Below are 15,941 nucleotides of genomic sequence, written 5' to 3' on the forward strand. Positions count from 1 at the left end.
TTTTTCCTGGTATAGACCACCAGTACCTGTTGCCTTTGAAGTGATTCGGACTCATGGTAACCTCATGTTTTGGCTGTTTGACTACCATAGCTGCATAGTAGGTTCCGAGGTCAGGTAGCTTGAATCCTCCTACTTAATTCTTTTTCCTCAATAATGCTTTACTTATCTGGGGCCCCTTCCCTCTCCATATAAAATTAATGATTATTTTTTCCATCTTGTTACAGAATGCTGTTGGTATTTGGATCCAGATTGCATTGTATTTGTAGATTGCTTTGGGTAGAATTGACATTTTTACAGTGTTGAGTATGCCTATCCATGAGTATGGTATATTCTTCCATTTATGTAGGTCTTGTTTGGTTTCTTTCAGTAGTGATTTGTAGTTTTCTTCAGATAGATCTTTTATGTCCCTGATTAGCTTTGTTCCTAAGTATTTTATTTTTTTAAGGGCTATAATAAATGGTATTGCTTTCCCGATTTCCTTTTCCTAGTTCTTTTTATTGGTGTAGAGGAATCCAACTGATTTTTGCATGTTTATCTTGTATTCTGCTACTCTGCTGAATCTTTCTATTAGTTCCAGTTTTACACAAACACCAGAAGATAAGCTAGATAACTGGGATATTCTATAAACACTTATGTTCTTCAAAAGACTTCACGAGAAGAGTAAAAAGAGAGCCTACAGACTGAGGAAAAAAAAATTGTCTATGACAGTTCAACAAAGGTCTAACCTCTAAAATTTATACGAAAATCCAACACCTCTATAATAAAAAGACAAATAATCCAATTAAAACTGGGCACAGGAAATGAACAGACACTTCACCAAAGAATATATTCAGGCGGCTAAGAGACACATGAGGAATGCTTATAATCACTAGCCATTAAAAAAAAAAAAATCCAAATCAAAATTACAATGAGATACCATCTCACCCCAACATAACTGGTAGGAATCAAAAAAAAAAAAAACAGAAAATAATAAATGTTGGATAGGCTGTGGGAAGCTTGAAACTTTTATGCACTCCTGGTGGGAATATAAAATGGTACAACCATTTTGGAAAATGATATGGCACTTCCATAAAAAGCTAGAAATAGACATGCCATCCAATCCAGCAATCCTGCTCTTAAGAATATATCCTAGAGAAATAAGACCCTTCACATGAATAGACATACACACACCCATGTTCATTGCAGCATTATTCACAACAGCAAAAAGATGGAAACAACCTAAGTGCCCATCAGCAGATAGATGGATAAACAAACTATGGAACGTACACACAGTGGAATACTACAAAACGATGAAGAACAAAGATGAATCTCTGAAACATCTCGCAACATGGGTGAGTCTGGAGGGAACTATGCTTAGTAAAGTAAGTCAGTCACAAAAGGACAAATACTGCATGAGACCACCAGTATAAAAACTCCTGAAAAGGTTTACACACAGAAAGAAAAAATCTTTGATGGTTACTGGGGAGGGGAGGAGCCCTCGTCATGCAATGGTTAACAGCTCAGCTGCTAACCAAAAGGTCGGCAGTTCAAATCCATCAGCTGCTCCTTGGAAACCATATGGGGCAGTTCTACTTTGTCCTATAGGTTCGCTATAAGTTGAAATCAGCTTGACGGCAGTGGGCTTTTTTTTTTTTTTTTTTTTAGGGAGGGGAGGAGTGGGGAGGAAAGAATACTAACTAGAAAATAGATAAGTGGTAACTTTGGTGAAGAGTAAGACAGGGCACAATACTGGGGAAATCAGCACAACTTTATGAAGGCAAGGTTATAGAAGCTACATAGACACATCCAAACTCCCTGAAAGACCAAATTACTGGGCTGATGGCTGGGGATCATGGTCTCAGGAGACATCTAGCTCAATTGGCAGAACATACTTTATAAAGAAAATGTTCTACATCCTAAATCAGTGAGTAACATCTGGGGCCTTAAAAGCTTGTGAGTGGCCATCTAAGGTACTCCACTGGTCCCACCCCATCTGGAGCAAGGGAAAATGAAGACAACCAAAGACTAAGGGAAAGATTAGTCCAGAGGACTAGTGGACCACAACTACCACAGCCTTCACCAGACTGAGTCCAGCAAAACTAGATGGTGCCCAGTTACCATTACCGACTGGTCTGACAGGAATCACAACAGAGGGTCCCAGACAGAGCAGGAGAAAAATGTAGAACAGTATGCTAACTCACAAAAAAAGACCAAACTTCCTGGTCTGACAGATTGGAGAAACCCTAAGAGTAAGGCCCCCAGACATCTTTTTAATTCAGTTCTGATGTCACTCCTGAGGTTCACACTTCAGCCAATGATTAGACAGACCCATAAAACAAAATGAGACGAAATGGGCACACTGGCCCCAGGGCAAGGACTAGAAGGAGGACAAGACAGAAAAGCTGGTAACGGGAAACCCAGGGCCGAGAAGAGGAGAATCTTGACACGTCGTTAGGTTGACAACCAAAGTCACAAAACAGTATGTGCATTAATTGTTTAATGAGAAATTAATATGCTCTGTAAACCTTCATCTAAAGTACAATAAAAGAAAAAAAGTGTGTCTGAGAAGACAGAAAGAGTGGAATTCGAAATAAATGTGAAGGCACGGCTTTGGATAGAAACAGTGATATTCTTTCACCCAGGAATAAAAGTCAGGTGTGAAGGAGACAAGTACTCCTGCGCCTAAATAGAGGGTGTGTCCCATGAGGAGGGGGAGCAGGCAGGAGGCGACCCAGTAGGAAGGGCTGATTGGAAAGGCACTGTGGAGAACGAATCAGGCAGGAGGAACCCAAAGCAGCCCTGGGAAGTCAGAGCACAGATTCTGCAGTAAGACTGCTGGGATCAAGCCCTAGGATCCAAATCAATTATTGCCTGTGAGACATTGAGAAAGGAAGGTATCTTTTCTGATTAGTATTACTGTTGGTGCATGGAAACCCCAGGTTCTGCTCGTGACTCACCTCAACCAATAAACTAGATACCGAGGGGGAAGAGTAGAAGGTGCCTTTATTTCCTCGCAAAAGGAAAAGGAGTAGTTGAGGCTGCTGCCGCCAAGACTGCTCTGCAAGGGCAAACTACTTTTAAGGGATTTACAAGTAGGAAGTTCATACAAGTTACTTCAGCAACATTCTTAATCATACTACGCAGGTACAATGGGGTTTTCATATAACTTTATGTTTTATGCATTGCGTGTTCAGAAAACGGCGATTAAACTCCACCCAGAAGCGGGGAGGTTACTATGCATGAGGTATTTAATGAGCTAAAAGGTTATCCTGAATGTTAACATAGTGCCTAAACTGATTTTCGCCAATTTCCTCTTGTTTTGGGGTAGTAGTTAAGGAGAGGGAAACCAGGATTTTAATGTAAAAAAAACTGGGTGTGCCAAGCAAATTGCTTGAGGCAGTGGAATTTTAAGCAACCTGAGGACCACTGTTTTATTACCGTTTTGTCATTCACGACAAGTTTCTGTTCTAAACTGTAGCCTGGCTTGGAATTTTTTGGCATGTTATCCAGGAGGGGGCAAACATAGACTTGAACAGTTGGCCTTTCATCATGGTAACTGATCTATTATTGAGGTATTAGGGGTAGGCAGACCGCAAACTGGTGTACTGGACTCTGTTGTTGTTAGGTGCCATTGAGTTGGTTCCGACTCATAGCAACCCAATGTATGATAGAACAAAACACTGCTTGGTCCGGTGTCATCCTCACAATCATTGTTATGCTTGAGCCCATTGTTGCAGCCACTGTGTCAATCCATCTCATTGTCTTCCTCTTTTTCGCTGACCCTGTACTTTACCATGCATGATATCCCTCTCCAGAAACTGATTTCTCCTGATATTTCATGTCCTAAGTATGTGAGACATAGTTTCACCATCCTTGCTTCTAAGAAGCATTCTGGTTGTACTTCTTCCAAGGCAGATCTGTTCGTTCTTCTGGCAGTCTGTGGTATGTTCAATATTCTTTGCCAACACTGTAATTCAAAGTTGTCAATTCTTCTTAGATCTACCTCATTCATTGTCCAGCTTTCACATGCAAATGAAGTAATTGAAAACACCATGGCTTGGGACAGGTGCACCTTAGTCTTCAAGGTGACATCTTTGCTTTTTAATACGTTAAAGAGGTCTTTTGCAGCTGATTTGCCCAATGCAGTGTGTCTTTTGATTTCTTGGCTACTGCTTCCATGTGTGTTAATTGTGGATCTAAGTAAAATGAAATCCGTGACAACGTCAGTAATTTCCCATTTATCATGATGTTGCTTATTGGTCCAGTCGTGAGGATTTTTTTCCCCCTCATCTTGTTTATTTATTTATTTAATTGTGCTTTTTGTGAAAGTTTACAATTCAAGTCAGTTTCTCATACAAAAACTTAAACACACACAGTTAAGTGACCCTGGTTGTTCTCCCTATACTGTGACAGCATATTCTTCCTCTCTACCCTGTATTTCCCTTGTCCATTCAACCAGCTCCTGCCCCCTCAGCCTTCTCATCTTGCCTCCAGACAGGAGCTTCCCACGTAGTCTCATGTTTCTACTTGAGCCAAGAAGCTCTCTCTTCACCAGTATCATTTTCCGTTTTATAAACCAAAACCAACCAAACCCAACCAAACTCACTGCCATCAGGTCGATTCCAACTCATAGCGACCCTATAGCACAGAGTAAAACTGCCCCAAAGAGTTTCCAAGGAGCACCTGGCATATTTGAACTTGGTTAGCAGCCGTAGTACTTAACCACTACACCACTGGGGTTTCCTTTCTGTCTTACACTCCAGTCCAAACCTTGTCCAAAGAGTTGGCTTCGGGAATGGTTCCAGTTTGGGGCTAACAGAAGGTCCAGGGACCATGACCTCCAGGGTCCTTTTAGTCTCGGTCAGACAATTAAGTCTCGTCTTTTTACTAGAATTTGAGGCCTGCATTCCACTGGTCTCCTGCTCTATCATGGATTACCTGTTTTGCTCCCTGCCAGGGCAGTCATCGGTTATAGCTGGGCACCATCTAGTTTTTCTAGTCTCAGGCTGGTGTAGTCTCTAGTTTATGTGGCCCTTTCTGTCTCTTGGGCTCATGTTTACCTTGTGTCCTTGGTGTTCTTCATTCTCCTTTGATTCAGGTGGGTTGAGACGAATTGATGCATCTTAGATGGCTGCTTGTTAGCGATTAAGACCCCAGACGCCCCTCACCAAAGTGGGATGCAGAAAGGTTTCTTAATACGTTTTGTTATGCCAATTGACCTAGATGTCCCCTGAAACCATGGTCCCCAGACCACTGTCCCTGCTCCTCTGGCCTTCGAAGCATTCAATTTATCCAGGATACTTCTTTGCTTTTGGTTCAGTCCAGCTGACCTCTCCTGTATTGTGTGTTGTCTTTCCCTTCAGCTAAAATACTTCTTATCTACTATCTGATTAGTGAATACCCCTCTCCCTCCCTCCCCATCCTCATAACCATCAAAGAATGTTTTCTTCTGTGTTTAAACTATTTCTTCAGTTCTCATAATAGTGGTCTCATACAATAGTCATCCTTTTGCAACTGACTAATTCCATTCAGCATAATGCCTTCCAGATTCCTCCATGTTATGAGACGTTTCATGGATTCATCATTGTTCTTTATCGATGTATAGTATTTCATTGTGTGGATATACCATAATTTATCCATTCATCCGTTGATGGGCACCTTGGTTGCGTCCATCTTTTTGCTATTGTGAACAGTGCTGCAATGAACATGGGAGTGCATATATGTGTTTGTGCGAAGGCTCTTATTTCTCTAGAATATATTTCAAGGAGTGGGATTGCTGGATCCTATGGTACTTCTATTTCTAGCTTTTTAAGGAAGTGCCAAATCGATTTCCAAAGTGGTTGTACCATTTTACATTGCCACCAGCAGCATATAAGTGTTCCAGTCTCTCCACAACCTCTCCAGCATTTATTATTTTGTGTTTTTTGATTAATGCCAGCCTTGTTGGAGTGAGACAGTATCTCATTGTAGTTTTGATTTGCATTTCTCTAATAGCTAATGATCCTGAGCATTACCTCATGTATCTGTTACCTGACTGAATGTCTTCTTTTGTGAAGTGCTATTCATATCCTTTGCCCATTTTTTAATTTGGTTATTTGCCTTTTCGTTGTTGAATTTTTGCGGTTTCATATAGATTTTAGAGATCAGATGCTGATAGGATTTGTGGTAGCCAAAAACTTTTTCCCAGTCTGTAGGTAATCTTTTTTTTTTTTTTTATTAATTTTTATTAAGCTTCAAGTGAACGTTTACAAATCCAATCAGTCTGTCACATATAAGTTTACATACATCTCACTCCCTACTCCCACTTGCTCTCCCCTTCTTGAGTCAGCCCTTTCAGTCTCTCCTTTCGTGACAATTTTGCCGGCTTTTCTCTCTCTATCCTCCCAACCCCCCTCCAGACAAGAGTTACCAACACAATCTCAAGTGTCCACCTGATATAATTAGCTCACTCTTCATCAGCGTCTCTCTCCCACCCGCTGACCAGTCCCTTTCATGTCTGATGAGTTGTCTTCGGGGATGGTTCCTGTCCTGTGCCAACAGAAGGTCTGGGGAGCATGGCTGCCGGGATTCCTCTAGTCTCAGTCAGACCATTAAGTTTGGTCTTTTTATGAGAATTTGGGGTCTGTATCCCACTGATCTCCTGCTCCCTCAGGGGTCCTCTGCTGTGCTCCCTATCAGGGCAGTCATCGATTGTGGCCGGGCACCAACTAGTTCTTCTGGTCTCAGGATGATGTAGGTCTCTGGTTCATGTGGCCCTTTCTGTCTCTTGGGCTCTTAGTTGTCGTGTGGCCTTGGTGTTCTTCATTTTCCTTTGCTCCAGGTGGGTTGAGACCAATTGCTGCATCTTAGATGGCCGCTTGTTAGCATTTAAGACCCCAGACGCCACATTTCAAAGTGGGATGCAGAATGATTTCATAATAGAATTATTTTGCCAATTGACTTAGAAGTCCCCGCAAACCATGTTCCCCAGACCCCCGCCCTTGCTCCGCTGACTTTGAAGCATTCATTATATCCCGGAAACTTCTTTGCTTTTGGTCCAGTCCAACTGAGCTGACCTTCCATGTATTGAGTGTTGTCTTTCCCTTCACCTAAAGCAGTTCTTATCTACTGATTAATCAATAAAAAACCCTCTCCCACCCTCCCTCCCTCCCCCCCTCGTAACCACAAAAGTATGTGTTCTTCTCAGGTTTACTATTACTCAAGATCTTATAATAGTGGTCTTATACAATATTTGTCCTTTTGCCTCTGACTAATTTCGCTCAGCATAATGCCTTCCAGGTTCCTCCATGTTATGAAATGTTTCACAGATTCGTCACTGTTCTTTATCGATGCGTAGTATTCCATTGTGTGAATATACCACAATTTATTTACCCATTCATCCGTAGATGGACACCTTGGTTGCTTCCAACTTTTGCTATTGTAAACAGAGTTGCAATAAACATGGGTGTGCATATATCTGTTTGTATGAAGGCTCTTGTATCTCTAGGGTATATTCCCAGAAGTGGGATTTCTGGGTTGTATGGTAGTTCTATTTCTAACTGTTTAAGATAACGCCAGATAGATTTCCAAAGGGGTTGTACCATTTTACATTCCCACCAGCAGTGTATAAGAGTTCCGATCTCTCCGCAGCCTCTCCAACATTTATTATTTTGTGTTTTTTGGATTAATGCCAGCCTTGCCGGTGTGAGATGGAATCTCATCGTAGTTTTAATTTGCATTTCTCTAATGGCTAATGATCGGGAGCATTTTCTCATGTATCTGTTGGCTGCCTGAATATCTTCTTTAGTGAAATGTGTGTTCATATCCTTTGCCCACTTTTTGATTGGGTTGTTTGTCTTTTTGTGGTTGAGTTTTGACAGAATCATGTAGATTTTAGAGATCAGGCGCTGGTCTGAGATGTCATAGCTGAATATTCTTTCCCAGTCTGTAGGTGGTCTTTTTACTCTTTTGGTGAAGTCTTTAGATGAGCATAGGTGTTTGATTTTTAGGAGCTCCCAGTTATCAGGTTTCTCTTCATCATTTTTGGTAATGTTTTGTATTCTGTTTATGCCTTGTATTAGGGCTCCTAGGGTTGTCCCAATTTTTTCTTCCATGATCTTTATCGTTTTAGTCTTTATGTTTAGGTCTTTGATCCACTTGGAGTTAGTTTTTGTGCATGGTGTAAGGTATGGGTCCTGTTTCATTTTTTTGCAAATGAATATCCAGTTATGCCAGCACCATTTGTTAAAAAGGCTTTCTTTTCCCCAATTAATTGACACTGGTCCTTTGTCAAATATCAGCTGCTCATACGTGGATGGATCTATGTCTGGGTTCTCAATTCTGTTCCATTGGTCTATGTGCCTGTTGTTGTACCAATACCAGGCTGTTTTGACTACTGTGGCTGTATAATAGGTTCTGAAATCAGGTAAAGTGAGGCCTCCCACTTTCTTCTTCTTTTTCAGTAGTGTTTTGCTTATCCGGGGCTTCTTTCCCTTCCATATGAAATTGGTGATTTGTTTCTCTATCCCCTTAAAATATGACATTGGAATTTGGATAGGAAGTGCGTTAAATGTATAGATGGCTTTTGGTAGAATAGACATTTTTACTATGTTAAGTCTTCCTATCCATGAGCAAGGTATGTTTTTCCACTTAAGTATGTCCTTTTGAATTTCTTGTAGTAGAGCTTTGTAGTTTTCTTTGTATAGGTCTTTTACATCCTTGGTAAGATTTATTCCTAAGTATCTTATCTTCTTGGGGGCTACTGTGAATGGTATTGATTTGGTTATTTCCTCTTCGGTGTTCTTTTTGTTGATGTAGAGGAATCCAAGTGATTTTTGTATGTTTATTTTATAACCTGAGACTCTGCCAAACTCTTCTATTAGTTCCAGTAGTTTTCTGGAGGATTCCTTAGGGTTTTCTGTGTATATAATCATGTCATCTGGAAATAGTGATAACTTTACTTCTTCCTTGCCAATCCGGATACCTTTTATTTCTTTGTCTAGCCTAATTGCCCTGGCTAGGACTTCCAGCACGATGTTGAATAAGAGCGGTGATAAAGGGCATCCTTGTCTGGTTCCCGTTCTCAAGGGAAATGCTTTCAGGTTCTCTCCATTTAGAGTGATATTGGCTGTTGGCTTTGCATAGATGCCCTTTATTATGTTGAGGAATTTTCCTTCAATTCCTATTTTGGTAAGAGTTTTTATTGTAGGTAATCTTTTTACTCTTGATGAAGTCTTTGGATGAGCATAAGTGTTTGGTTTTTAGGAGCTCCCAGTATACTGGCTTGTCTTCTGGTGTTTGTGCATTGTTAGTAACATTTTGTATACTGCTTTTGCCATGTATGAGGGCTCCTAGAGTTGTCCCTATTTTTTCTTCCATGATCTCTGTCATTTTAGATTTTATATTTAGGTCTTTGATTCACTTTGAGTTAGTTTTTGTGCATGGCATGAGGTATGGGTCTTTTTTCATGTTTTTGCAGATGGATATCCAGCTGTGCCAGTACCATTTGCTAAAGAGACTCTCTTTTCCCCCATTTAACTGACTTTGGGCCTTTGTCAACTATCAGCTGTTCGTATGTGGATGGATTTATGTCTGGATTCTCAATTCTGTTCCATTAGTCTATGTATCTGTTGTTGTACCAGTTTCCAAGTGTTCTATTTTTTTTTTCCCTGCTTTTTGTTGATTTCTACTTTCATGGTTTTATGGTAAGAAAAGATGCTCTGTAATATTTCTATGTTTTGGCTTCTGTTAATGCTTGCTTTATGACCTAATATGTGGTCTATTCTAGAGAATGTTTCATGTGCATTTGAAAAGAAAGTATACTTGGCTGCTATTGAGTGGAGTGTTCCATATATGTCTATAAGGTCAAGATGGTTGATTGTGACATTAAGATCTTCTGAGTCTTTATTGAGCTTCGGGCCAGATGTTCTGTCCTTCACTGAAAATTGTATGTTTAAGTCTCCTACTATTATTGTGGAGCTGTTTATCTCACTTTTCAGTGCTGTTAGAGTTTATTTTACTTATCTTGAAACCCTGTCATTGGGTACATAAATATTTAAAATGGTAATATTCTCCTGGTATATTGTCCTTTTAATCACTATATGGTATCCTTCCTTATACTTTGTGGTAGATTTAACTTTAAAGACTTTTTTGTCAGAAATTAATATTGCCACTCCTGCTTTTTTTTTTCTTTTAGTTTGTGTCTTTAAGTCTAACGTGTGTCTCTCATAGGGAGAATATAGACAGATAGTGGGTTGTTGTTGTTGTTTTTTTTTACCCATTCTGCCACTCTCTGTTTATTAGTGCATTTAGTCCATTTACATTCAACATAATTATGGATAGGTACAAGTTTAGTGCTATCATTTCGATGTCTTTTTTTTTTTAGTTGTTGACAGTTTCTTTTTTCACTTAATTTTTTGTGCTGAGTAGCTTTTCTTTACATATTGTCTTTTCCTCTTTTTCATTGTTTTTATTTTGTTTTTGCTGAATCTTCCTGTTTTTCTTGTTTTATTTTGATGTGTAAAATTGTTAGTCTCCTATGTGGCTACCTTAATATTTACCCACATTTTTCTAAGTTTAAGCCAAATTTTTATTTCTTTATATTGCCTTGACTTCCTCTCCATATGAAAGATCTATGACTCCATTTTGTATTCCCTCTTTATTGATTTAATGTTGTCACCTTTTACATACTAACATCACTGTTTCCCTGTTTTGAGTGTTTTTTTATCTTGATTTATTTTTGTGATTTTCCTGTCTGGGTTGATATCTGATTGCTCTGTCTTGTGTTCTAGTCTTGAGCTGTTATCTGATGTTACTGATTTTCTAACCAGAGAACTCTCTTTAGTATCTCTCATAGTTTTGGTTTGGATTTTGCAAATTCCCTAAACTTCTGTTTGCCTGGAAATGTCCTAATTTCACCTTTATCTTTGAGAGACAGTTTTGCTGGATATATGATTCTTGGTTGGCAATTTTTTTTTCCTTCAAGGCTTTATATATGTCATCCCATTGCCTTCTTGCCTGCATGGTTTCTGTTGGGTAGTCCGAGCTTATTCTTATTGACTTTCCTTTGTAGGTGACTTTCGTTTAGCCTCCCTTAAAGTTATCTCTTTATCTTTGGTTTTGGCAAGTTTGATTATAATATGTCTTGGTGAGTTTAAGATCTGCCTTATGTGGAGTTCAATGAGCATCTTGGATAGATATCTTCTCATCTTTCAGGATATCAGGGAAGTTTTCTGCCAACAAATCTTCAACAATTCCCTCTGTATTTTCTGTTCTCTCTCCCTGTTATGGTATTCCAATTACTCACAGGTTATTTCTCTTGATAGAGTCCCACATGATTCTTAGGGTTTCTTCATTTTTTTTTTTTTTAATTCTTTTGTCTGATTTTTCTTCAAATATTTTGGTACCAATTATATTATCTTCTGTCTCACCAATTCTGACTTTTATTTCCTCAATTCTGCTCCTCTGACTTTTTATTGTCTAATTGTGAAATTTTATTTTTAATCTTCTGAATTTCTGATTGCTGTCTCTCTATGGATTCTTCCAGCCTATTAATTTGTCACTATGGTCTTGAATAACCTTCTTAATTTCCTCAACTGCTTTATCTGTGTTTTCATTGGCTTGTTCTGTGTTCTGTCTGATCTCCTTCCCGATCTCTTGAAGAGTTCTGTATAGTAATCTTTTGTATTCTACCTCTGGTAATTCCAGGAAAATATCCTCGTCTAGAAGGTTCCTTGATTCTTTATTTTGGGAGTTCGAAGAAGCCATCATGGTCTGCTTCTTCATGTGATTTTGTATTGACTGTTGTCTCTGAGCCATCTATAAGTTATTTATTAATTTATTTTATGTTTGCTTACTGTGTCCTAGCTTCTTGCTTTGTTTTGTTTTGATATGTATGCCTAAATAGGCTGCTTGAGTAAGCTAGCTTGATTATTTCTGCCTTTGAAGCTCTAACGTCCTGTCACAGGTGGCTAGAGCTGTTACCAGGTATATGAGCCTAGGAGTCCATTCACTTTTCTTGTATGGATTCAGGTCATATGTCCAGGTTTTCAGCCACTAAGTGTATGGTACAGGCTCTCTCCTACAATCTTAGAGGAGCAGGGGCAATTGGTGTAGGCACAGGCATCTGGTTGCAGCAGGGTGTCATGCTCTGAGCAAGGCAGGGGCTGAACATCATCCCCTGAGTGTCTGTGAGGAAAGCATATCCCTGTTCCCTACAGCACACAAGTTGGTGGGTTCTGCAGCCAGACCATGTGCACTGAATGCTTTTGGGTGTAAGGACTGGGAGACACCACTTATCCTTGGAACCCTGCCACTGGTGACTTGGTGGTGTGGGTGGACCCACCCATCCTCAGGCCCCTGATGTGGGTAGGGAAGGACCCTGCTTAATAGGCAGAGCAGTGTCACACATCAAAAAAACCACCTCTCCAGCACACAGCGGAAACAGTTAGAGTCAGATCTCAGGCACACACACCATTGCAGTCTGCCAACAAGGGGCTAAGGTGCTGAAATGGCCCACCCAGGTCCATGAAGGGGTGAAAGGCATTCAAAGTTGGTGGACCTTTTGTGCCTGGACAGGAGCCACTTCTGCCCTGAGTTTCCAGCTTAGGGGAGCCTGCAGATTATTTTTTCCTCCATTCGCTAATTTGTTCCTTCTCCAAGGCGGAGAGAATGGCCCAGGACACAGTGGATGCTACGTTAGGCCCAGGGAAATGGACATCCACTGAAGCTAACTTGGGGGACTGGGGCAGAGGGAGGAGGGATCAGATAAATGGGAGAGAGTTCTTTCACAAGGGGTTCTATTTGATCCACATCAGCAAGCACTTATATTTTGCTGAGGGTGCTGTTCTTCACTGAATCTGGAGGTGTGAATAGACTCTGAGGCTTGCTCTCTCTCCCTGAGGAAACTACTTCCCAAATGCTACCACCAGCCCTGTCACGGTCATGCCAGGGGATCGTGCCTGAGGGGCACTTGTTCCTGCTGAGTCAGGTCTGGCAACTATTCACCACTTCTGAACAGTCTCTCCCTCCCCTGTCACTCAGTCTGATTTCCTAACTTTGCCTTTGATGTCCAGGGCTCCTAGCTTGTCATATATATAATTGATTCACTTGTTCTTTTGGGTTTTATTGTAAAAGGGATCACTGGAAGCATCTGACGACTCCATCGTCTTGGCCCTGCCTCCCTTGTTTGATTTTTTTGCAGATGGATATCTGGTTATGCCAGCACTATTTGTTAAACAGACAGTCTTTTCTTCAATTAACAGACTTTGGACCTTTGTCAAATATCAACTGCTCATATGTGGATGGATTTATGTCTGGATTCTCAATTCTGTTCCATTGGTCTAAGAATCTGTTGTTGTACCAGTACCAGGCTGTTTTGACTACTGTAGTGGTATAAAAAAAAAGCCCCTCTACTCCCACCCAGCATTTCTCTGGGATGTCCGCCCACAGCAGAAGCCTTGGCCAAAGGGGTGTCCAGGTGCTCGACAAGACCCCCTAAGGAGCTTGCTGGGCTCCCCTGGCCCTCTGTGCTCTCAGAGCGCCGTCTCCCCCAGGGTGTACTCTGACTGCCTGAGGCCTCCGTGAGAGCCGCGCCACCCCAGGACCCCGCACGAACAGCAGGAGCCCCGTGCTCCTGCGAAGGGCCAGGTGGGGCATGTCTCAAGTGCTCTCGATCCCCAGCCACAAGTGGCCTTGATGGATCCTCCCTGGGTGCAAGGGATGGAGGTAATAGCTCCAAAATCAACTAGTGTGAGGCCTTTCAGTTTGGTCTTTTTCAGTAATGCTTTACTTATCTGGGGCCTCTTCCCTTTCCATATGAAATTGGTGATTTGTTTCTCCATCTCATTAAAAAATTCCATTGGAATTTGGATTGGGATTGCACTATATCTGTAGCTCGCTTTGGGTAGAATAGACGTTTTCACAGTGTTGAGTCTTCCTATCCATGAGCAAGGTATGTTTTTCCACTTACGCAGGCCTCTTTTCATTTCTTGCAGTAGTGTCTTGTAGTTTTCTTCATATAGGTCTTTTACATCTCTGATTAGATTTATTCCTAAGTATTTTATCTTCGTGGGGGCTATTTTAAATGGTATTGATTTGGTGATTTCCTCTTCAACATTCTCTTTGTTGATGTAGAGGAATCCAACTAATTTTTGTATGATTTCTTGTATCCTGATACTCTGCTGAACTCTTCTATTAGTTTCAGTAGTTTTCTTTAGGATTCTTCAGGGTTTTCCATGTATAAGATCGTATCATCTGCAAATAGAGATACTTCTTCTTCCTTACTGATTTGGATGCCCTTTATTTCTTTTTCTAGCCTACTTGCAGTGGCTAGGGCCTCCAGCACAATGTTGAATAAGAATGCTGATAAAGGGCATCCTTGTCTGGTTCTGATTCTCAAAGGGAATGCTTTCAGACTCTCTCCACTTAGGATGATGTTGGCTATTAGCTTTGTATAAACGCCCTTTATTATGTTGAGGAATTTCCCTTGTATTCCTATTTTGCTTAGGAGGATTTTTGTTTTCTTTATGTTGAGGTGTAATCCATACTGAAGGCTGTAGTCTTTGATTGTCATCAGTAAGTGCTTCCGCAAGCAAGGTTGTATGATCCGCATAATGCAAGTTGTTAATGAGTCATCCTTCAATCCTGATGCCCCATTCTTCTTCATATAGTCCAGCTTCTCAGATTATTTGGTCAGCATACAGACTGAATAAGTATGGTGAAAGAGTAAAACTCTGAAGTACACCTTTCCTGACTTTAAGCCAAGCAGTATCCCCTTGTTCTGTCTGAACGACTGACTTGATCTATTTTCAGTTTCCTCATGTGCACAATTAAGTATTCAGGAATTCCCGTTCTTTGCAATATTGCCCATAATTTGTTATGATCCACCCAGTCAAATGCCTTTGCATTGTCAATAAAGCACAAGTAAACATCTTTCTGGTATTCTCCACATCTAGCCAGGATCCATCTGACATCAACAATGATATCTCTAGTTCCATGTCCTCTTCTGAATCCAGCTTGAATTTCTGGCAGTTCTCTGTTGATGTATTGCTGCAGCCACTTTTGAATGATCTTCAGCAAAATTTTAGTTCTGAGTGATATTAATGATATTGTTCAATAATTTCTTCATTTGGTCAGATCACCTTTCTTTGGAATAGGCATAAATATGGACATCTTCTGCTCAGTTGGCCAGGTAGCTGTCTTATAAATTTCTTCTCATAGATAAGTGAGCTCTCCTGGCACTGCATCTGTCTGTTCAAACATGTAAATTGGTATTCCATCAATTCCTGGAGCCTTTTTTTTTTTTTTTGGCCACTGACTTCAGTGCAGCTTGGACCTCTTCCTTCAGTACCATCAGTTCCTGATCATATGCTACCTCCTGAAATGACTGAGCATCGACCATTTTTTTTTCTTCAGGTACAGTGACTGTCTGTATTCCTTGCATCTTTTTTTAATGCTTCCTCTATCATCTAATATTTTCCCCACAGAATCCTTCGATATTGCAACTCGAGGTTGGAATTTTTTTTCTTCAGTTCTTTGAGCTTCAGAAATGCCGAGAGTGTTCTTCACTTTTGGTCTTCTAATTCCAGGTCTTTGCATGCGTCATTATAATATTTTACTTTGTCTGCTCAAGCAGCTCTTTGAAAACTTCTGTTCTAGGGTTTTGTTTTTTATTTATTAATTTTGCCTATTTATTAATTGTGCACATCTAGCAGCACCTGACAATCTAGCCAATTAGGGTTATGAGTGTGGAAGATAGAGGCAAAAAGGATTCTGCATTCTCTTAGGGCCTTCCCGATACCCAGGGCAATGGCCTTTCCAGTTAAAGATCACTTGTTAAGAAAGACCAGTGGACACAGACCTACCAGGACTTATCAGAGGGGGATCATAACCCTGAGCTCCTCTGTGCTATGGGTTTCCCAAGAGTCGGTCACTCTTGTGTTACTTTCGTTCTGCACCCACATACCAATCTGCTTCACGAATGG

The sequence above is a fragment of the Elephas maximus genome, chromosome 3 (genome assembly GCF_024166365.1).
Source record: "Elephas maximus indicus isolate mEleMax1 chromosome 3, mEleMax1 primary haplotype, whole genome shotgun sequence".
In the NCBI taxonomy this organism is placed as follows: Eukaryota; Metazoa; Chordata; class Mammalia; order Proboscidea; family Elephantidae; genus Elephas; species Elephas maximus.